The following is a 25,195-nucleotide window of genomic DNA, read 5'->3' as shown; positions in this document are numbered from 1 at the left end:
TGAGATTTTTAAACTGCAGAAGAGAAGTCCACATAGATAGAGCCAAGAAGAAGGTAAATAAATGTTTTCATGATTAAAAATGTTTTTCTTTATTGGATATGCATATATTGTAGATACAAAGAATAAAGGGAGAGGGAAATTTAGGTCTTACTCTGGAGAGGTGCTTACATGATACATCAATATAATGCCTACCATATGGGTAAAAATGACCCATGTATTAATATGTATAAAATGTATGGGAGAGCAGAAAAAAGAGAAACATGGTCTCCAACCTTTAAAAATACGAAAATATATGAGAAAGTAAGTAAAAATTGCAATATATACTCATGTCATCAGGACCATTTAAGAACTGTCTTCATCTATCACACAGAATTATAATTTCTTTTTAAACATCCAGAGAAACGGAAGTCTCCTATAACACTCAGATTTTCTTCATTTAATATCTATCAGAAATGAAAAATTGTGTCAGTAAATGTATCTGTCTTCTATGTTACAAGAAGTATTGTATTTCAGTTTGCGGTTCTTTTTTTTTTTTTTTTTAATTTTTTTTTCAACGTTTATTTATTTTTGGGACAGAGAGAGACAGAGCATGAACGGGGGAGGGGCAGAGAGAGAGGGAGACACAGAATCGGAAACAGGCTCCAGGCTCTGAGCCATCAGCCCAGAGCCTGACGCGGGGCTCGAACTCCCGGACCGAGAGATCGTGACCTGGCTGAAGTCGGATGCTTAACCGACTGCGCCACCCAGGCGCCCCTGCGGTTCTTTTTTTAAATTGGTTGTTTTAATTATCAAAACGTCATCCTGAACACAGAATGGAAAGTAATTAAATAAAAACACATTTCAGAGTTCACTGAAAAAAGGAAAGATGGCTATCTTTGTGTCCCTCTAACTTTTTTAATACTTAATTATGTTACTAATACATTTTCATTATATAAAAATATGAAAAATATTATATAAAAAATTTACTTAAGCCAAGAAAGAATTGGGAAATTTATGTTCCTTTCTAGAGATAACTATTATTCACATTTAGCAAAGTTTCTCCCAGATTTTTTATTACATATTATTAGTTAAATAAATATTTTTATAAGATTAAGAAAGATTACTTTCTTTCCACTAATCCGTATATCAAGAACGTGTTTTCTTATTACAAAAGTGCCCTCCATTATTACTTGTAATAGTGTTTTATTAATCTGTTTGTGAATTAATAATGAGTTATTAAATTGTTATATTAAGAAAGAAAATTTATTTTCATTTTTCATTTTTAGAGGTAGAGAGTGAGCAAGGGAGAGAGGCAGAGGGTGAGAGAGAGAATCTTAAGCAGCCTCCACGCCCAGTGTGGAGCCAGACGCAGGACTCCATCTCACGACCCTGGGGTCATGATCTGAGCTGAAATCAACAGTCAGATGCTTAACTGACTAAGCCAGCCAGGTGCCCTAAGAGAGAGAAATTTAAATGCCCAAGAGGGCCCAAGCAAGTAATTTAAATCTCTGAATAAGACAGTAGGGGCCTGGGAAGCAGAACACAAGCCTAGCCTAATGGATTTTAACTTTAATTTAAAATTAAAACAGCGTTAAAATCACAATGCCAGACCACCAAATTCATCACTGGTTAAATGTTGCCTGAGGACTATTGCTTTGTCACCCTTTAAAGTGACTAATGAACTAATTATAGAAATTTATATGGATAAAAGACAATTGAACAAAATTAAGCAAGTATAGAATGCCCAGATACCCCCATTTTACCCTAAATAAGAGGCAAAAAGAAATGAGTATTTCCTAAGACCTAAAACTGTTTTTAGTCTATTACATTTTTTAGAGTTGCACAATTACTACTGAAATACATCTTTACAAAAAATAATAGGGGCATCTGGGTGGCTCAGTCAACTGAGTGACCAATAATTGATTTCTGCTTAGGTCATGATCCTGGGGGCCATGGATCAAGGCCTGTGTTGGGCTCTGCACTGAGTATGAAGCCTGCTGAGGGTTGTCTCTCTCTCTCCCTCTGCCCCTCTCCCCTGTTAGTGAGTGCTCTCTCTCTCTCTCCTTCTCTCTCTCTCTCATATTAAAAAAATTACAAAATACAAAATCTATGAGAGGATATATATATATGCACATGACACGGTAAAGCAGTTGGTCTCCAGGAGGAGAGGTGGGTAGCTATGAGACACAGTTTTCACTTACACTATTATTTTGGACAATGAGTTTAATCATTTTGTTTGCCTAGATAAAGTTTTGTTTACTTGTCTAGATATAGTTTTTTTTTCTTTTTCTTTTTTTAATGTTTATTTTTGAAAGAGAGAGAGAGAGACAGAATGCGAATGGGGGGAGGGTCAGAGAGAGAGAGAGAGAGAGAGAGAGAGGGAGACACAGAATCTGAAGCAGGCTCCAGGCTCTGAGCTGTCAGCACAGAGCCTGAAGCAGGGTCGAACCCATGGACCTCAAGACCATGACCAGAGCTGAAGTCAGATGCTCAACCAACTGCGCCACCCAGGTGCCCCTAGTTTTCTTTTTCTTTTCACTGTCTAACATTGGTTATGTTTTTGAAATCTGAGAATTCATAGTTTTAAAATATTATTTCATTAATTTTGAAAAATTCGTAATCAGTGCACTAGTTTCATAGGGCTCCCATATCAAATTACCACAAACTAAGTGTCTGAAAACAATAGAAATATATTCTCTCACAGTTCTGGAAGCTGGAAGTCTGATGTTAACGTATCAACACATTGGTTTCCTTTGGAAGCTCTCAGTGAAAATCTGTTCAATACCCCTCCTACTTTCTGGTAAAGCTCAGGAATTTTTGATGTTCTGTGGCTTGTAGACACATCACTCAAGTTTCTGCTCCTGTCTTTGCGTGGCCTTCCTTTCTGTGTCTTAGAAGGACAGCCATCATTGGATTTATCGTAATCTAAAATGATTATCTCTCGAGATCCTTACCTTAATTACATCTTCAAAGATCCTTATTCCAAATAAAGTCACATATTGAGATTCTGAGAGGAATTATCTTTGGGACAGGGAACATGATTCAACCCAATGCAAGTATTATCTCTTCAAATATTATCTCTTTCTTATTCTGTTGCTTTCCTCTGAAATTTCAGTTAAATGAGTGTGAGATCGTTTCAGACCATCTTTGAAGTCTCATGGCCAACCTCATATTCTCCCTCTCTATGTCTTCTTGTCTCTGTGCTGTACCTTGTGTAATTTGTTCACATTTGTGTTAGTTAGCTTTTACTGTTGATCAAAGTACCCTGAGCTTGGAAGAATAATGTATTCAGCTCAAGTTTCTGTACCTTAGCAATTTGGTGTGGACTCAGCTGGTTGGTACTACTCACATGGGATGGGCTCAGCTGATTGTGTCTATGCTTGTTCATGTGGCTGCAATCAACTGAAGGGTCAATTAGTGCTGGCCATTTTATGATAGCCATGGCTGGAACAGCTAGCATACTGGGGCTTCTCCTCACTCTAGTCTCTCACTGTCCGGCATCTTAGCATGGGCTTATTTGCGCTTTTGAGGCAGAATTCCAAGATTATGAGCAGTAGAATTGTAAGTTTTTTTTTTAACATGTATTTATTTGATTTTTATCATGGTTAATGTGTATTTATTTTTGAGAGAGAGGGAGACAGAATGTGAGCAGGGAAGGGGCAGAGATAGAAGGAAACACAGATTCCGAAGCAGGTTCCAGGCTCTGAGCTGTCAGCACAAAGCCTGATGCAGGGCTCAGACTCATGAACTGTGACATCATGACCTGAGGTGATGTTCAACCATCTGAGCCACCCAGGTTCCCCAAAAGTAATTTTTGAAGATCATAAGTTCTTAAATTTAATGAAGTCTAATTCGCCATGTTTTGCTTTTGTGGGTAATAGTTTTGGTATCATAACTAAAAAATATTTGCCTAGCCCAAGGTCACAAAAATTTTCTTATGTATTCCATCCAGAAGTTTCATTATTTTAAGTTTAAAATTTAGCTCTCTGTTCTGTTTTGAATAATTTTGTATGTGATTCAAGTTATGGAGCAAATTTTATTTTTTATTATTGCAGATAGATATATTACTTTGCCATCTGTTCAAAAGACTATCATTTCCCTATTGAATTGACTTAGCATCTTTGTTGAAAATCCATTAACCATTTAGGTATGAGTTTATTTCTGATATTTTATTTTATTCTATTGACCTTTTTAAATGTCTCTTGCCAATACTAAACTCTATTGATTACTATAGCTCCATAAAAATGTCTTGAAATCAGACAATATAAGTTCTCTATTGTTTTTTCATGCTGTTTTGGATATTCTGAATTTATTTGAAATTCCATATAAATTCAAAATCAGTTTGTTAATTTCTACAATAAAGCCTTCTGGGATTTGGGTTGAAATTAGTCTGAATTTATCTACCGATTTTGTGAGAATCAATGTTGTAACAATATTATAGTTTCCGGTCCAGGGATATACTATAACTCTCCAACAATTTTGGTTTTCTTTATTCCCCCTTAGTAATGTTTTCTGGGCTCAGTGTATAGGACTTGAATATATTTTGCACAGTTTATCTCTAAATATTTCTTTTTTGTTGCTATACAAATGGCATTAAAAATTTTAATTTCTAATTGTTGTTAGTGTATGAAAATACAATAGATATTTGTATATTAACCTTATAACTTGCAACATGACTAAACATACTTATTAGTTCCAGTAATCTGTTGATTCCCTAAATTTTCAACATCAATGATTAAATTATCTACTAATAAAGAGATTTTTACATTTTCCATTCTAATGTGAATGCCTTTTATTTCTTATCCTAACTGATCATACTGTGAGGAACTTTAGCACAATATTTAATGTAACTGGTGAAAGACAACATTTTTTCCTATTCCTAAACTCATGGAAAAATCACTTAGTTTTTCACCATTAAGTGTGATATTAGAAATAATTTGGGGTTTTGTTTGTCTTATGTGCTTGTTTTGTTTTTATTTTGCTTTTCTAGCTGTAATTTATCAGCTTTAAGAAGTTCCCTTCTTTCTTAGTTCTCTGCGACTTTAAAATTAGGAATGTAGATGAATTTTCTCAAATTATGGAATAATTCCTTTTATTTCTAAAAATGTTCTTTGCTTTGTTCTGAGATCTAATTTCTCTGATTTTAATATAGCTTTCCTTTACTTAGTGATAATATGCTATATCTTTACTAGTTCTCTTTTTTTAAACCAATTTTATTTTCACATTTAAAATAGGTCGTTCATAGGTAGCATTGAGTTTGGTCTCCCTTATTTATCCAGTCGGACAATATTTACCTTTTAATTCAAGTACTAAGACATATTATATTTTATGTGGTAATTGATATAGCTGATTTTAAAATACTGTCTTACTATTTATTTTCTATTGGTTCTGGGTTTTTTTTCCTTTTTTTTGTATTTTATCATCCATATTTTGGATTAATTAAATATTTTTTATGATTTTATTTTCTTCTTTGTTAGGTTACTAGCTGTAACTTTTTGTTGTTACTTTAGGTTTGCTCTGGGTTTTGCATCTTTAACTTCTCATCGTTTACTTTTAAGTTATATTATACTATTTCATGGACAGTATAAGAACCTAAGAATTGTATACTTGTATTTCTTCTCTCCTAAACTTTGTGCTATTGTTACCATATAATTTATTTCTGTATATGTTATAAACTCCAAAATATATTTATATAAATTTCATTTAATTTCCCCATTCTTTTAAAGGCACTTATATAATTAAAAAGAAAAAAAAAAGAAAGTCTTTTGTTTACTCACATAACTACCATTGACAGTGCTCTCAAGTCTCTTTTGTAGGCCCAGATTTCCAACTAATACCAATTTTCTACTCCCTGAAGTATTTTCTTTAATATTATCTTGTTATAACAGCCTGCCAGTAATGAATTATTTAATTCACTAATTCATTAAAGAGAAATAAAATATAAGCTTTCAAATTTCTGTATGTCTTTATTAATCTTGGTTTTAGAAAGATATTTTTATTGGGTATAGAATTTCAGGTTGACAGTGACTTCTCCCCCACACACGTCCGTTTGAATATTAAACATATTGTTACACTGTTTCCTGGCTAGTGTTTTCTCCCAAAGGAAATTTGCTTCCATTCTCATCTTTGTCTTCTGTATAGAATGAGTCTTTTTCTCCAGTTCTTTTTAAGACCTTCTTTTGATCACTGATTTTAAACAATTTGAATGTGATGTAACTTCATGTCATTCCTTTGAGTTTGTTGAGCTCCTTGGATATGAAAGTTCTTAATTTTTGTTGAATTTGAAACTTTTTCTGCAATTTTTAAATATATTTTTCTTTTTTTTAATGTTTATTTATTTTTGAGAGAGACAGAGACAGAGCGTGAATGGGGGGGGGGGGCAGAGAGAGAGGGAGACACAGAAGGTGAATCAGGCTCCAGACTCTGAGCTGTCAGCACACAGCTCAACATGGGATTTAACTCACGAACTGAAAGATCATGACCTGAGCTGAAGTCGGATGCTTAACTGACTGAGCCACACAGGCCCTCTAAGTACATTTTTTCTATCTCAACTACCCCTCCAGTTGTGCACTCCAATTACGCATACAGTTGGCTGCTTGAGCTTATTGCACAGTTCATGGCAGCTTTTATCTTTCTTTCTTGCCTGCTTGCTTTCTTGTTTTCTTGCTTTCTATCTCTTCTATGTCTCTACTTACCATGCTCAATTTTTCCTCTGATTCTTGAATATACGAAACACCTTTCTAACAGCTGTTTTAATGTTCTGGTGTACTAATTTTATTACCTCTGTTATTTTCTCATTATAGGTATTATTTTCTTGCTGCTTTACATGCCTTTATATTTATTTATATTTTTCCACATATGTTTTCTTTCATTCCCTCTCTTTCTGTCTCTCTCTGTTTCTTTGTCTTACTCTCCCTATACATATAAGTGATATCTTGGCCTGTGGTTTTCTAACCTATTCATTTTTAATAGCACCCAATCCTAATTTAAGCCAAGAATTGCATATACGTTCCCTCAAATGTTTTATTTAAAGCAGAAAAAAAAATTCCTTATTATCTTACTTTTCTGTTTTGTTTGTTTATTTTACTGGTAGATTTTTTTTGAATTACACTTTTTACTGAAAATATAGGGGTTTAAGGATTACAGATATATGTAGGATCTCATTTCTGTTGGCCAAGCCCTTTTCTCTTCTCCCTACATGATGATCAATACTCACAGTCTTAGGTTCCTGATATTATCATATGTCTATAAGATAGCTGTGGTTTATTTTTTGTATATCACCTTGATTTCAACTTTATTTTCATCTTTGCTTTCTTTGAATCTTACTTTAGCCTATGAGAGCTCTTATATATTTAAAGATATGTTTGTCAAAATTTATTCTGCACTTGTAGATGTTTAATAGTACATACTTTTCTAACATCGAGGATGCCATATTGCCAGAACAATTCTAAATAACAGTTTCAAAGTTAACATTTTCAATTATTCCTTCAAATATAATTTGCATTATTTTCTTTCATGAATCTAGAGAATAAAAATTAGCAAGAACTTATCATTCTTATTGTTAGAGACTCTTCTTCCCAAAGCACTGATGAAACCAATGTATCTCAGTTTTTGTGATATGAAATAATTGATTTTATTGCTCTTCTTTTCCACTGATTAAATTGAGTATTTCCTCTGAAATTTTGAAAACAAATCTTATGTTGGGTATGCAGATATTTTGTTGTTTTCCTAACATTCAAATACATTACCACATTTTTTAAATGTTTCTTGTGATGTCATGCCATTTGTTAGACAAAACAAATGACAAATAATAAATGTTTGAACAACATATTAAAGAAAATGAGTGTTTAAGTGACATTTGATACTAACTGAGAAATAGGGAAGTGAGTTGATCAGAATAATATTGGTAAGCCTAGAAATGAGTTTTTAACAGAAAGCAAATTTAGCAGTGCCAACTCTGAATATGATATGATTTGACATTATAATTATTCACCTTATGTTCTTTGTACTAATTCTTTATATTTAGTAAGTAAGCTTGTCTTTATGTTTTGGCTTCCTATGTGGCTTCCTGCAAGAAAATAAGTTGGTCAAAGAAATCATAAATCTTGTCTACTTAGCAGTTACATTTCTTTTTGTAAGTTATTAAATTAGCATTCAGTTTTGCATTAGTTTTTATGAGCCTGGCTAATATGAGATCATCTGGGAAAGATTGAAAAACCTAAAAATGAAACCTGAAATATTGTGAACACATAGACTTTGGGATGCTATATATATTACCTGTTAGTCAACCATCCCTAAATTACTCCTGTGCCTTAGTTATCTATGTAATAATTTATTTCTCCCATTATCTGTTTAATAATACAACTATCCATTCACCCATGCATCCATGCATCCATCCATCCATGCATCCATCCATCTGCCCCTTTGTCTATTCATTAAATGAGCACTTATTAAGTATCCTCCTTATGTGCAGCTCTGTCCTATTTGCTAGTAATAAAGGACAAATAATTATCTCCTACTATCCTTCTTTATGAGAAAGATTTTTAAAACATGTAAGCATAATCATGTGTTATAAGAAAAAATATAGAAAAATTTGTTGTATTCAATGGAATCACAAAGTAGAGAATGATCAATTCTACTTAGCGTACCTTGTAGTACAAAAAAAAAAAAAAAGAGGAAACAAATCTTTGTATTCTTTCAAAATCATTACTTCTTTTCACTCTCTCTGAAATTATACCTGTGGTTATGAGAAGGTATGAACTGATCCTGTAAATATTTTTAAAAATGGGAAATATTTAAACAAGTAAAAATTAAATGAATAAAAGTAAGTAAAATTTAAAATGTTACACCACAATAGCAATACATTTTGAAACGGTTCTTCATTTCGTAAGTATACGTTGAATACCAATGATGTACAAGACGCACTCTTAGTCACTGAATTTTGTGACTAAAAATGATGCATTCATAGTTTTGAACCGGACTATTTTTCAATATGTTGCAGGTTATTTTTAATAAGGCTTTGAATTTCTCATGTTAAATTTTAAATTATTGGAATTAAAAATTTTAAATTTGATAGGTTTATCCTCTATGAGTCAATTTAGAAACAACTGTAGTTTATCATATATATCAAGACGAACTTTAAAACTGTTTCATAGTACTTTCACCAAAAAAGGCACATCTGTGTTTAACAATTGAGTTTTAATATTTAAAACATATATATGTATGTGTGTGTGTGTGTGTGTGTATATATATATATATATATCATACAGATCTAGTTATCTCTGTATCTATCTACCTATCTATTCATCTATATTTCTCTATCCATCAAAAAATTTACTTTTAAAAATGTGAAGGAAAAATATTTGTTTTTGACCATGCATTAAAAATTTTGAATGTTTATGTACTTTATTTAAGATTACTGAGAAAATATATTATGTCATCCAATTACAGTACAGAAATGTACTTACCACTCTTGCAGTTTTGACTGTAGTGGCTGGTACTTAACAGTCAAACAGTAGTTGATTGTTTAAAAGTATTTACTAAGTTGACTGGCCCAAATCCTATGCACATTCTCAAATAAGTTTATTAAGTTAGATAGAACAAAAAGTGTATGTTTAAAGTGTGGCCATCCAAAAATCACAAAGTTCAAGGATTTAAAATTCATTTACACTTATTGAAGATTCCTTATGCGTAAGACATGGTGTTAGGTAATGTATATAAGGACATATTATAAACCTTGTTTAATGGAGAATCAAATATGATAAGCCTGATAAATACAAATGACAGAACCAAGAGGTATGAGACAGGGATAGTACAGATGAGGGAGCGATTAACTGTTCTTGAGACCAGACAGTTTTTGCAGAAGAAGACTTGCTTGAAATGGGCTTTTGATTATAAGTAGAAATTTTTCAGGTAAATGGGGATGGTGAAAAACAGGTGTTGACAACAGAAAAATGTAGAATAGCCATTCAGGAAACCATATGTAGTTCAATAACCTGGAGTACAAAATGCAGATTTACAGCAGGAGGGGGTAGATGAGTCTGGAATGTAGACATGATCTGATTCTACAGGATTCTGTGACCTGTGCTAATACTTTCTTTCATCCTGTGGATATCTGCAAGCCACTGAGAAATAGTTAAAGCTAGAAATTGAGGTAAAAAGAGTCACACAAGCACACACCTCACACACACTACTTGTCACCTTAAAAAATATATTATTTAAGGGGCGCTTGGGTGGCTCAGTTGGTAAAACGTATGACTCTTGATTTCAGCTCAGGTCATGATCTCACAGTTTGTGAGTTTGAGCCCTGTGATAGTATGGAGCCCGCTTGGGATTCTCTCTCTTTCTCTCTCTCTCTCTCTGCCCTTCCCCAACTTGTGCTCATTCTCTCTCTCTCTCTCTCTCTCTCTCAAAATAAATAAATAAAAATCTAAAAAATACATTATTTAATTTGTATTTCTAAAAGAAAAAAGAAAACAACTGAATCTTCTCAAAGACATAAATTTTATTTTTAGAAATCACCATAGGGATTTTCTAGACCAATTTCCACATTGTGCAGAGAAAGAAATTGTGCTTATTCAAAACTAAATGAGATTTTTAAGGTCTTAGCACTGACCAGATAAAGATCTGGACTAGAATACAGGTTTCCCCAATTAATTGTCCAGAGTTATTTTGGAATTCAAAATCATTGTGATTTGGAAAGATTTTTGCAAAATACCAACCCTGGGTACTGATTGGTCCCAACCATCATTGCCCTCCAATAGCTCTTATCTTAGGTTTTATTAATACAGGCTTTTAGGCTTTTTGTCTTTCAGATGAAAACTTAGCAAATGTTTTGTTAATAGGAGTAGCATTTGGTTTTTTATATGGCTTTCTAAAGTCTGGATCTGATTGAAAACAAAATGAATGTCTCTGAATATCTATCCCTCAACCCCAGCACGGAAGTGCACATACAGAATAACTGTGTTGGCAAAGGCCCAAGATTGGAACAGAAGGAGATGCCAAAGGTCTGATGACAGAGTCAAGGTTTTTGGCTTATCTGTGAAGGAAAATTAACACATGGGCTTTAAATGAAAAATACTCATCTCCATGCAAAATGCAGCAACATTAATTATAAGAGTAAGGTCTATTCATATCTTATTTCTGAAGAAGGTGGGCTATTTTTCATTCTGGATGCACTGATTGTTATTCAATAAGCTTGTTGGATTTTGCCCTTAACTGCATTTATCAACTATGAGAGTTGCTCAGAAAATTAGTTTATAAGGTTAATTATCAACACATTATGCAGAATGCAGAAAATTTGGTGATGGTTTTATATTATGCTGGCATGTAAAAGAATATTTCAAAGGGCTTAGCGCTGATTGTGACATGATATTTCCTTAATTATGAATGGCTGTTCTACATGTATGCTCCCCACACAAGGTATATGCCAAGATTTAATTTGTTTTAAGTCAAAATTTTTCAACTGCAAAAAATCAAGATCAAATTTGTTTATTTGATAGGGGAAAACACTAATATTTAATATTTTAAGTTACCATTTTTAAAGCTTATTTTTATTTATTTTAAGAGAAAGAGAGTGAGTGGGGTTGGGACAGAGAGAGAGAGAGAGAGAGGGAGAGGGAGATAGAATCCCAAGCAGGCTCTGTGATGACAACACAGAGCCTGATGCATGACTCAAACTCACAAACCATGAGGTCATGTCCTGAGCTGAAATCAAGAGTCAGACACACAGAGCCCCGGGGTGGCTCATTCAAGCATCCGACTCTTGATTTCAGGCTCAGGTCATGATTTCAGGGTGCATAAGTTCGAGCCCCACATCAGGTTCTGTGCTGGTAGTGTGGAGCCTGCTTGAGATTCTCTTTCTCTGCCCCTCCCCACTTGTTTGTTCTCCCTCTCTCTCTCTCTTAAAAAAAATAAATAAACTTTACAAAAATAAAAGAAATAGGGGCATCTGGATGACTCAGTCAGTTAAGTTGCTGACTAGGGCTCAGGTCATGTTCTCGCTGTTTGTGAGCCCCACGTCAGGCTCTGCACTGACAGCTCAGAGCCTGGGGCCTAGTTTGGATTCTGTGTCTCCCTCTCAGCTCACACTCTGTTCCTACCCAGCTCCACTCTGTCTTTCTCTCCTTCAAAAATAAATATTTAAAATTTTTTTTAAATAAAATAAATTTTAGCATACAATTGGGTTCTATTTTTTTAATTGTATATAGTTGTGTCATTATTGCCAAAATCAAGGTATGGAATAATTCTATCACTGTAAAAAGTTCCCTTAAACATATTTGCATTTGTCCCTCTCTTTCAATACAAAGTCCTAGATGACCACTACCCTATTTTCTGTTGCTATAATTATGCCTTTTAGAGAATTTCATACAAATTTAATAATATGGTATATTGTTTACTATGTTTGACTTTATCCACTTAGCATAATGAGTTTAAAATTTATACATATTGTATACATCAATATTTTGCTCTTCTTACAGTTGAGCAGTATTGTATATATGGATATAAAACAATTTGCTTATATATTTGCCAGCCTGTGGACATCCGGGTAGTTTACAGTTTGGGGCTATTAAGCATAATGATACTGAGCATTTACCTGACGTCTTTCAGGAAATAAGTCTTTGGGCGAACATACATTATCAATTCTGTTGGGAAAATTCCTGAGAAAGGGGTTGTGAAGTCCTGTAATGGATGTGTGTTTAACTATATAAGATCCTGGTATTACTGATTTCTAAAGAGAATGGGCCACTTTGCACTCACTCCAACAGTACCTAAGAATTCGGTTACTATACATCCTCAACAACACTTCGTGTTATTAAATTTAGCCAGTTATGATAGAGGTGTAATCCTTTTTATTGTGCTTTAATTTGCATTTCTCTAGTGAAAAGTGGTGTTTAACTAGTTATTTTAATTCCACTTGTTATTCATATATCTTCTTTGTGAAATGTCTGCTCATCTTTTGCCTGTTTTTTCCTTTTTTTTTTTTTAATTTAACTGGGTTATTTTTTTAACATTACATTATAAAAGTTCTTTATATATTTCGGATCGGATACAGGCCCATCATTTACTTATATTCAGTGTACACATTTTTGATAAGTCTGTCTCTTCTCATTTTTTTTTAACTGTGTCTTTTAAAGGGTTTTAATCTGGATAGATACCATGACTATAATTTTATCATTTTTTTCTTTCATATTTTGTACTTTGTGGGTCCTGCTCAATTTCTTTTTCCTAATTTACCACCACAAGGATTTTCTTCTATGCTTTCTTCTAGGTGTATAATGGTTTTAGCTCTTTTCTTTAAGTTTATGATCAACTTCATGTAATTTTTATGTATGATTTGAGGTATAGGTCAAGGTTCATTATTTTTTTCTCTCCTTACAGATATTTAGCACTATTTATTGAAAAGAATATACATTCCCCATTGTATTGCTTTGTCAACTTTGTCAAAATACATTTGATTGTGTTAAGTGTGAGTCTATTTCTGTGGACTCCATTTTGTTCCATTGGTATTGATGTCTATCATTATGTGAATATAGCAATGTAGCTTCACAGTAAATTTTGGAATCAGGTAGTAAAGTCCTCCAATCCTGTTCTTCATTTTCAAGAATGACTAGGTTTATATATTATTTAATTTTAATCCTAACAACATACTCTGCTGTAATGTTATTGCTATTCCATTTTACACACAAGAAAACTAAAGCAGAGAAATTATATACTTAGATGTCTGAACCAAATTTGAACATTGACAGGATGACTCCAAAATCCATACTTTTAACCATTATGCAGCTCTGTCTCCCTGCATGTGAACAATATGATATTGGAGCTTATGTATGAACACAAGAGACCAAAAGGCAGTGAAGGCCAAGGTCTGTATCTGTAGAGTGCGCATGTGTGTGTATACATATGTGTATACACACACACACACATATGCAAATTCGGAACAAGAACTTTTCCTATTATTGAGAAAGAGAGCATTGCCTCATTAGCCTCCTAGATTAAACTTCACAATTTGTGCTCAATTTCAATGTTCTCATTGTCCTTCCTGATAAAGACGGGCCTAAATCCTTAATTTTATTTCCACATAGGCAGTGTTTTAAACTTTTATTCAGTGCTTATGACCTCTTTAAAGTGCCTGAATAGCTACAAATTTATACCATAATATCGGTTTGAATATTTACTTAATACAATGATCAAAATTTTATTATGAAACAACTGTGTGCCTGACCCAATATGAGAGTCATAAGGTAACAGTCATAGGCTGTGGTGGAGGAGAGTAACAAACTTTAATTTTAAAAATTCAGAGGGTTTATCTTTTTTATATAATTATGGTATGAAAAAAAAATACCTTATGTGCCTAAAATAAAAGGTAACTAACTCTGCCTGGGCTCTTAGACAATATATCCAAGAGTAGTTTTACCAGGTACACGAGGGGAGGGAATGATATTGCAGAACATGGTGCCACCCAAGAATGTGGTTTTGTATGTACCTAAAGCAGAGATGCATGTGTTCAATCACTTGATAAGGGTATAGGTATTAGAAATATTTTCTCCAGATCCAGGAGTTAGTACATAGTTACATTATTTGAGTACTTACCAAAATCACAACATGGAATAGGAAAAAATCATTTTCTGGGGCCAAATGCTAAAATGGAGTTGGTAATATGTATGCTCCTATAGATAAAATCTTATGAATTTGCTTCCCAATATTCGAGCTCTTTCCTAAAGAATTAATAGAAACATTCTCAACTGGAAAAGGGAAAGTGAACATTTTAGTCATATACAAAATCTGAACCCAGGAAAGAGGTTGTCCCAGGCATGGATCCCACTTCAGTGACACACCTTGACATCCATGCGCAGAGGCAAAGCGAGGAGGGAAACGGAAGTGCACCTTTGCAGTAATCGATGCAGGAAGTGTTGAGGGTCTGTCTATACTAGCACTGCAACTGGAAAGACATTTCTGAGGTAGAATCAGTGGGATATAGTAATAATTTGAAGAGAACAGATGTTTGAATTTTTCAAATCATAATTCTCCTTGCAGCATAAACATGTTTCTTTAAAAAAAAAAAAACTGCATCAAATGGGCTTTTAAGGACAGCACTTCTTTATTTTTAGCACTTAGTTTAATGTTAGGGAAAAGCTCATGAGAACCATAGGATGGGAGAGAGAGTGGATGGTTTTCCCAGTCCTGTGTTTCATGATGAATAAAGGCCCATCTGGTCCCAGCACCCTCATCTCTACCTCCAAAGGAATGTCCAACAATGTATTCATGAGTTCTAACTTTAGTGTGTGAGGAACCTGTCACCTTCAAACTGGCAGGCAGACCACCATGAGATGAGTTGGTCATGTATTTTAAAAAACACAGCATCTTTCAATCTTGAGAAAAAAGTGATAGTGTGAATAAGACCATATGCTTGTTCTCTGAATGCAGTTATTACCGGCTCTAGTTAATATCCCCTAGTCCTAGATATAAACTAATAAAGATCTATAGCCTCAGCATGTGCTGAGAAACTTCCTAAAGGTGTAACTAACTATCTGAATCAGGAAGCAGAAAACAGCCTTAGCCCTCTCTGCTCAGTATGATGAAATTAAACAATTATCCTATGTGTGAAATGATCTTTTAGGGTGTACATGTGTTTCTGAATGATGAGTTGAAAAATAAAGGAAAGGAAAAACAGTCATTCAACTGGTTAATGTCTCTACATGATACCAGGCTATTATTTTGATGTCACTGGCACTCAATTACCTGGGCTGACTAGTTGTTATGGTATTGCCTAGACATATCTTAAAGATGGTTATTGAGTCTCAAAATAGAAATATACATAATAGAAAAAATCCACCAAAGATTGCATGTCCAAATATTGGGATAAGATGATTTGCATTTTGAAAACGAGCCATTTTCAGCCACATGGTATCAACAGAGAAGTTTAGAATTGTAAAAAAGAAAAAAAATCAGCAACATCTGGCTATTTAGCACTGTTATAGTCATTCAGCTTTCTTGTGATCTTGAAAATGTTCTTAAATTTTCTGTACTTCAATTTCCTCATTTGGTACCCGAATATTATACTTCAAAATGTCTTACTAAGATAAAATACATTTATTTGGATTGTGCTGATCCTTTAGCAAGAAAAAAAAAAGTGAATTGATTTTTTTTCCCTTGTTCTTCCTTTTGTAACTAATAGAAGTTAGATATATAATTTTCTGGGAAGAGAGGGAAATCCCCGCTTGGTTTATTCAGCACTGATTCTGGCCACAATTGTTCTGACTGATGCTTTTGGGGAGAAGGAAAGATGCATGAAAGTGCTGTTTTGGAAAAAATAGAGCTGTCTGGTATATAAGAAGAGAAAGCTGAAATGTGAATGGTGATTAAAAAGTAGCTTAGCCAGAACGCAGCTCTCAGCTTCACTTGATGACTGAGAAGCCACCATTAGGGATATTCCCACAAATTAGAGGACAGAATCATAAAAGTAGCCTTCATCAAATAAAAACGATCACCCGATATAGGTCACCATTGATATCCTTGAACATCAACACAAACTAACTCATAAGAACTAGAACTCATTTGGCAGAGAACACAAATTCTTTCCAACTCTCTTACCTTTCTCCGTCCTCAGAAGCTCCTTTCATATACTCAGGGTTTGTTTGTGTTAGAAAAAAAAAAAAGAATCTTTGCTTGCAACCTCTTCATATCTCAAGCTATTGCACTCTCATCCCTCTGCCTTTTTCTACCTTTCTAATCACACCTTCATTTCTTACCAACTTTTTTTTTAATGTTTATTTTTGAGAAAGAGAGAGAGAGAGGAGGGGAGGGGCAGAGAGAGGGGGGCAGTGGATCTGAAGTGGGGTCTGTGCTGGCAGCAGAGACCTGGATCTTGCAAACCAGGAGATCATGACCTGAGCTGAAGTCCCACACTTAATGACTGAATCACCCAGGTGCCCCTTTATAACTTTTGTTTGTTTATTTATTTTGAGAGAGAGAGAGAGAGAGAGAGAGAGAGAGTGAGAGAAAGAATCCCAAGCAAGCTCCACACTGTCAGTGTAGAGCCTGACCCAGGGCTTGATCTCACAAACCATGAGATCATGCCCTGAGCCAAAATCAAAATCAAGAGTTCGATTAAACCAACTGAGCCACCCAGGTACCCCTTAACAACTTTTAATCTGGTTTCTGATTGTACAAGTCTACTGAAATATAGCTACTAATATCCTCCTTTCTAAGTCTTACATCTTTCATTTATATTTCATTTTCTCTACCAGCTTGGTAGCACTTAGCATTTTAAATATTCCTCTTTACTTGAAATTAATCTCTTTTTGCCTCCATGGCTCTCAACATGGCCATTCTCCTTCTACTTCTCTGGATCATCTTTCTGTCTCTTTGAGTAGTTTTGCCTTCTCCTGACCCCTAAACTAAGCATTTCCCAAATCAGATATCTGTCCGTTTGACATTTGAAGATTAGGGTTAACTTTTACAAGATAGATTCTCTCTACACTGGTGGCTGCAAGTTTCATAGAAACTGGAGACACTGAATACTTAAGGGCAATCAATCCTGGAAGAGGGCTGCGAGGTAAGTTCAGGGCAACGACTCCGCCAAGGTGCATAGTTAGAACCATATACATGCTCACTGGCTTGAACTTCTGTCCCTAGTAATACCAGTGGAGCGGTTAAAATCCCCACAAACACAAATATTGGAGTGATGGAACAGAATTCTACTAGACTTATAACTGTATCCTCAAGACTCAGACCTCTGTTTTGTGATCACCCCAGAGGGAGGGAGCCCAGGTATTTCCTCAGCCAATGAGTGCTCAGATGCTAGATTAGGCTTGGAGCCAAGGTTCCACCATATCACACTGTGTTTGGACCTCAGTCCCTGATCATGCCACAGAAATGCTGGCATCTCCCCAGTCAAGGAGCTTAGAAGCACCCACAACCAACAGCCAGGGTCCCTCTCCAGGAGTCTACTGCCCAGCCTGTTCAGACTTCTGTGTGCTGCCACAGAATGCAAGAAGCCCCAGAGCCCTGCACACCTGTTTCTACTCTCATTTCAGTGAGTTTTCTCCTCTGATGCTGTTCCAGAAGGCTGCTGTGTTTGCTTCCTGATAATTCACATTTGCTTGATCCGTAGTGTTTTTTCCTCAAGGAACTCATCCACTCTCATGAACTTCCTCTACTTACACTGACTTCAAGGGCAGAAAATGATTTATGAAATCTTGTGTCTCCACTCTTTAGCATGACAGCTGATACAGGTAACAGTTTATCCCTAAATGCAATAAGCAAGCAGCAGAAGTCATGGGAATTTTTTGAGTAGATGAGTAAGAAACATTGTTTGAGGAGTTTTATTAGCAATTCATTTTCCCGTCAAAAATACCTCCTTTGTTTACTTCCTCTTTGTAAAGAATGCAATAATTGGGGCGCCTGGGTGGCGCAGTCGGTTAAGCGTCCGACTTCAACCAGGTCACGATCTCGCGGTCTGTGAGTTCAAGCCCTGTGTCAGGCTCTGGGCTGATGACTCAGAGCCTGGAGCCTGTTTCCGATTCTGTGTCTCCCTCTCTCTCTGCCCCTCCCCCGTTCATGCTCTGTCTCTCTCTGTCCCAAAAATAAATAAACGTTGAAAAAAAAATGCAATAATTGTCTCTCATCCAAACCCAATACCTTGGGGTCATTTCTGAATCTTCTATCTGTTTCCACGTTGGCAACAGAGGGATTAGGCTATATAATGCTAGCTATAAATTTTTATTGTTTTACATTGTCCTTTCTCACTGGACATCATCCAGACTTTGGGCAAGAGCCCAGCTGCCACACAGCTACCTGACAGTATTATTAAACCTCCTGTTGTCATTATACTTTTCTTTCCTATATGTCTTGTCTCCTCATCTAAACTAACAGCTCTTTAAGGGAAATGACCTTATTTTACCACAGTAACTAGAGCAGTTTTGTGCATAACTGCTGCTTAAGAAATACTGGTTGATTTTGATTAGATGATAGCGCGAGGGCAAGCACCCTTCAGTTATGTAAGAGAATAAAAACACGAGGGGGAGGGGAGGGTATGGAGGAGTGAACAGAAATCAGGAGGTGTTCAAAGATGTGTCATCTATTTCGCAGTTTTTTATTGGAATGAGATCTTCTTAAAGAGCCTACATACCGCTCTGACCAATTGTCCTGAAAGCGTATCAATAGCTCTCCCGCAGACAGCTGACACCTTCTAGCCAAATGACAATCTGCTCTCTAACCAAACCTAGGAAACGTTCTGCTTTTTCAGTTGTGGAGAGTCACAGAAGATTTAGACATGGGTATATTTACCACATTCCCTGATACATATAAAATTGCTTTAAAGAACTCTCTGGACAGAATAAAAAAGGAGAGCACCCCAGACAGGATAAAGAGGCGCATGTTTTCCTGGAGGGCTACACCTCTTACAAATGTCTGCCCTTGTTTGCAGCGTTCAGGACAGCATTACTGGATTTCCCCATCTGAAACAAATGCCATCCATCTACATACTGGCAAGTGTCTAGAGAGGCAGAGCCCAAGGAGTCAGCTTGCAGGTTAAATGGGAATTGAATACCCAAGTTTCCTGGGTCTTGGGAGCAAGATATTTTCACATGTATTCATCAAGTGGATGCTTGTTCTCTAAGCAATTTTGTTTTGTAAACTTGCTGGGAAATTTATTGGAATTATACAAAAAATTTATCCAAAAAAGGCCTGGAGTCACTTGTGAAGATTGCAGCGTTATCACACGTGTATGAGCCTCTGCTCCCAAATCTGTATGTATGGAAATAAAGTTCAGTACATAGAAATAGCATTGCATCATTTTAGCTTCTTTTGTCTTACCTCAAAATTCCAAGGCGCTGTTTTGTTTGTCTCTCCAGATGTATGTATGGTTGTTTAATGTGAGTTTATAGCTCACACACGCACACACACACACATGCTTTTAATGGTGATTTCCAGAACTCTCCTTTCTAAAACCTTTGAGCAGATTTATATCATCTACAGACAAATCTAAGAAGGTTAGAACCCCATAAAAGGAACCCATGAACTAAACCTCCTCCCCACCTCTCTGGCTTCATCGGCAACTACACTTTTTTGGTACCATTTATTCCAGAAATCGAATTTTATAGTTTTCTCAAATGCTTGGCCATCACACACAGACATGCCTTTGCACTTACTTTTGCCTCTGCCTGGAATGCTTCATACTTTTTGTGTGAATATTAAAATGGCAAAATTGAAGATACTTAGAATTAGGAAGATTCCTGGTCTTTATTCTGAAAGGCAGAAAGAAAAAGAGAAAAGGTACAAACTCGGGCTCCCCCTACGTTATGGAGGAAACTTTTACTTTACCACTTTCCTCCGTGCAAGTTCTTAAGCTTCTTGAATCTAGTTTTTCATCTGTAAAAAAACAGATAATAATATATATGTCATATGGTTGTTACAAGGATAAGATAAGGTCATATGGAATGTTATAAGCAAAGTAACTACTAGTTTTTGTTTTCATTTCAGACCATCAATTATATGGCTTTCTGACTTTCTTCCTAGCTAAGGCTTTTATAATTCTGTCAGTGTTATTTTTTTCTTTAAGATTGTCAGAGAGCTGTCCCCAGGAGGCATCAATCTTCTATATATTTACTTTTGGAATTTGTCATGAGGAGGTTTGTCTAAATTAAGATTATTCATCATTAAAAGAAAATGTCATCCATTTTAGCTGAAGAGCTTTAGCAAACATGTATAGAATAAGGGTAGAGGTATTTTAAGAATTTAGAGACCTCAGTACAATTCTATTTTGTAGGAAGGAGAAAATCATTGGACAGCCCCTTTCTCCACCTTTTCTTCCAAGATAACAAGATCCCTTCTCCTTACTTTTCTATGGTCTCTTCTTTATTGTTTTCTTGATAGATAAATTTCTTCCACCAAGTTTGTAATTTCTGCTGTACCATGACTTTAGCTCCTCAGCATCTCTACTTGGTGTAACTTACAAATCTGGTTTCTAACGACATAGAATGTGGTCCCTTAGTTCCAATACTTATTAGCTGGATAAAGTATTCTTGTTCCAGCCTATTCTGTTCAGGGATTAAGGTTAACTGGTACGATATGGTCTCCGATGAACACTGCACATCACAGAAGTAGGATTGTAGATGATGATTAAGGGTGAAGCTAATATCCCTCCCTACTAAAGAGGGATGTTCAAACCTTACTAGGATCGAGACTGCCTGAAACCCTAATGAAGCTTCAAGATCTATTGGACTCTGGCTGGCCAAGGGACAGGGTAGAGAATAGATCCCAGGATTGACCTCAGCTTTCAGATTCCAAAAACTTTTCCTATCCTATTTGGCTTCCAGTCCACTATCCAGAAAGCTTCTTTCTATATACAATCATCCCCCTTTATCCCATTTAAGTTTATCTGAGTTGCCTGAAGCTTTTGGTCAGAGCAAGGAGAATAAGGATATAGAGCAAGTGTGGGTGTCCAGTTTGCCCCCCAGATTTTATCTACAGCTCTCAAAGAGGTAAGTGAAACTGTAAGTGACATATTCGCCTGGTTGTGAGGAGCATTGTGGTTGTCTTTCCAACACTTCTTTCACCTCCCTCCCACCTCATTATGTATACCCATGTAAGGAAGGTACACTGATCCACTCCAGCAGCTGGGTGGATGAGATCAGATTTTTTTTTTAAACCACAAAACCACAGTTAGTGCTTTAGGAAATCTATTTCTAAGCCTACCAGCATTGGTATTCCTTTGGATACAGGGGTTGTCTGAGAATAAGTATTGCACAAAACTTGGTCAATGGGACAAAAATGTGGAATTTTATTTTTGAAAAATGCTTTTCTGACAGATTTACTAGAAATATAGATCACTTTTGCCTTGGACAAGAAAATATATAAATCAAATTTCACTGTCCATCTTATTATTTTAAGGAAGAGAGTGTTTGTATGAACCTGTTATTATGGAAAAGAGATAAGATACATCAACAGAAAGTGGGTTTTGACACCACTGACCACCAAAATGAAACAAACCTAAAACTCTTCCTACCTTTATACTTTTAAAGTAAATGAGTCAATAGGTTGTATCTATTATTTAAATTATTTGCAGCAATAGTTTTTTTACTCCCATTGAAAAACATCCAAACTGATACCCTGGCTTCAGCATAAAAAACAGTTGTTGGCTTACACAACTGAGATTTTCCAAAGTATTCTATCTTCAAGCATGACGGGATATAGGAACTCAAATGATTACATCAGGATTTATTTTGTCTCCGTTGAGTCTCTCTTTTGCTTAGCTGGGTTCATTTTCTGGTTTCATGAATAGACCCTGGAAACTCAATAGATTGCTATTGATTTTATAAGTTCTTAGTCTCAAGTCCCATGGAAAAGACAATGTCATGGGACATTGCCCAGAATTCCTAGGCAATGCCTCATTATTTCCTGTTTACTCTGATTGTATCTTGTACCTCTCACTGTACAATCAGAGCAAATAGGAAGATATGCTGCTCAGTCAAACGGCTGCTTCTGAAGCAAAGTGTAGAGTGAACTTCCTCAGCCGAACATGGTAAGTGTAAAGTAAGGGGAAGGAGAAGTTCTCCAGAGGAAAACTGGATATGGTGATCAGAAGAAGAGTGGATGAACTCTGGAAAGGAAAAAAAAAATCTACTAAAGTTACTATCACGTCGAATTAAGCTACATTAAAATATAAATAAACCTTGAAGTTTGATAATGGTAGCTTCAACATTGAAAATCAAGGTTCATATTCATATTAGTGAATTACAGCTCAACTTGTACTAGAACTCAGCCCTTAAATGTAAGAAAGAGGTGATGTCAGGAAAAAAAGTAGTTTAAGTATTTCAGTCAGGTTTCTTATACAGAGTCACTCTGGGACTATTACCTCACTGAAAGGAGGGTAACATTTTGCTCCTTGGATTCTTGAAGGAGAAAAAGAAAAACGTGTTTATGTTTAACAAACAATAAACACACACACACACACACACAACATAATAATCTAGGGAGAAAGTCTATTCAAATGCATCACAGTGTATCTCTGTGAAGGCCCTTTCTCTGTTTCTGGGCATATCTACATTCTAATTAATTTAACTGTTAACATTTTTTTAATATTTATTCAGTTTTGAGAGAGAGATAGAGTACGAGTAGGGGAGGGGCAGAGAGAGAGGGAGACACAGAATCCAAAGCAGTCTCCAGTCTCCGAGCTGTCCCCACAGAGCCCGATGCGGGGCTCAAACCCACAAACTATGAGATCATGACCTGAGCTGAAGTCGTACACTTAACCGACTGAGCCACCCAGGCTCCCCATAATTCATTTAATTGTTAGATTATTATTTGGATTTCTGCTACTGCCTGATAGTCATCAGAAATGAAGGAAGTTGCCTTGATCCTACAAGAACATTTTCTTCACAGTAAGAGTTAAATAAGTCAACGACTTACACCTGGCTTGTAGAGCATCTGAAATTCTGACTCTCATCTTTATTAAAAAGGCACAAAGAGGAAGAGGAATGTGTATATGGCTTATTCTTTTCCATGGTAAACAGTCACATTTCATTGAAACTCCTTCCAATGAAAAGTAACTGGTCTTTTAATAACAACAGGCAAAGGAAAGGAAAGTAGTTGTACAATGACTGCGGGTTCAATAGCTTAGATTCAGAGAGGAACAAGGAGTAAAAATGAAATATTTCTCAGAGTTCAAGGGCTTCAAGAGCCAGAGAGACAGATTTTGAAACCATGGGGCTTGGCCTTTGGCTTACAGAGACATTGCTTCGTGTTTCTTTTCTTCATCTGACACTGTCAGAAAGCATTCTAAGTGTTTTGCAAGCTACTCACACGTTGGAGTCCCACAGAAGTTTGGGAAGTATCATAAAATGGTGATAATGCACACTTTTTTCTTATAGAATAGGCCAGAGGTTCTATTTTAAATCTTCTTTAATATGAAATGAACATAAGAAATTCTCAGATAGGAACTCTAGGCAGAACAGAGAAAATCCAACATATGACATAGGATTTTGTCCCAACAGAGGAGTCATATAGCTTTGATGTATTATTATTTCCAAAGCAGTAATTTTTTGTCACTAATTTTCCATTAGTGGAACTATTCAGGGAGCTGTGGTTACAAGCAGAAAGAACACATTTCTCAGATTATTGACTTTATCTGTAAATTATGTGAAAAAAAAGAGTCATGCATCAATACAGGTAGATGTGGAAGGTGACAGAGAAAAAGAAAAAAATATAAGATGGTATGAATTTCTGACCAGTCATTGTGAACAAAATCTTTTCTTTCTATATCCATTCATTAATTATTCCTGAAATATTTCTGAATATTTCCTATGAGCCAAATGCAACATTACTCATTTACTTATTTTAGGAGTGTTCTTGTAGGACACTAACTACATTTATTGAAAGAAATAATCAGAAAAGTGTAAGAAAACAGCCAAGTAATTATGTGTGTGTGTGTATATATATATATATATATACATACATGTAATTTGACATAACTTTTTTAACTTTTTATTTTGAAATAATTTTAGGTTTATCCAAAGTGTTGCATAACATATAGAGAGAATTGCTTCTAGGTATGTATGGCAAAGAAATAATCAGGCACATGTACACAGTTTCATAAATAAGGATGTTCATTTCAGTGCTATTTATGAGAATAATTATGAAAATGATTTAAGAGAACATCAATTGAAGAACAGTTAAATAAATTAATATATACTCATGTTATCAAATATTGATAGCCATAAAATGGTAAAAATATTCATGTCTATATCATAACCTCAATTTTATCATATCCTCTTATAGACACCTATAAAATTTGAAGGAAGTGCATACCTAAATAGTAGTTACTTTCAGGGGATGCCTATGGGTGTTTCCTATGTGGTATTTTCCAAAGTAATTGAGTTTTGCCACACTAAAATCAGGATTTGAGGAATAAATATCAGCTAAACAACAAATCAGAACTGTAGGGCCATGATCCTCTGTTTTTTAATAGTATTGTCTCAACTAATTTTAGGTGTACATATTGGCAGAGACTATGACTCTTTGGGCACTATGATATCTTCAGTGGAGTAGAAAGGTGCTCACTGCATAGAAATCCCATCCACCTTCTTGCAGATGACTTAAAGTCCACAGATGGGGATGGGGTTTAAATATTTACACACTATGAAGAAGGAGCATAATTACTTAAGTTCACATTGTGTGTCAATACTAATAATATATCCCTTTTTAAGAGGGGAAT

This window comes from Lynx rufus, unplaced genomic scaffold, assembly GCF_022079265.1.
Source record: "Lynx rufus isolate CCGP_SWC_20201006 ecotype Redwood Valley unplaced genomic scaffold, mLynRuf1.p SCAF_2, whole genome shotgun sequence".
NCBI lineage: Eukaryota > Metazoa > Chordata > Mammalia > Carnivora > Felidae > Lynx > Lynx rufus.
This window is presented reverse-complemented; position numbering follows the sequence as displayed.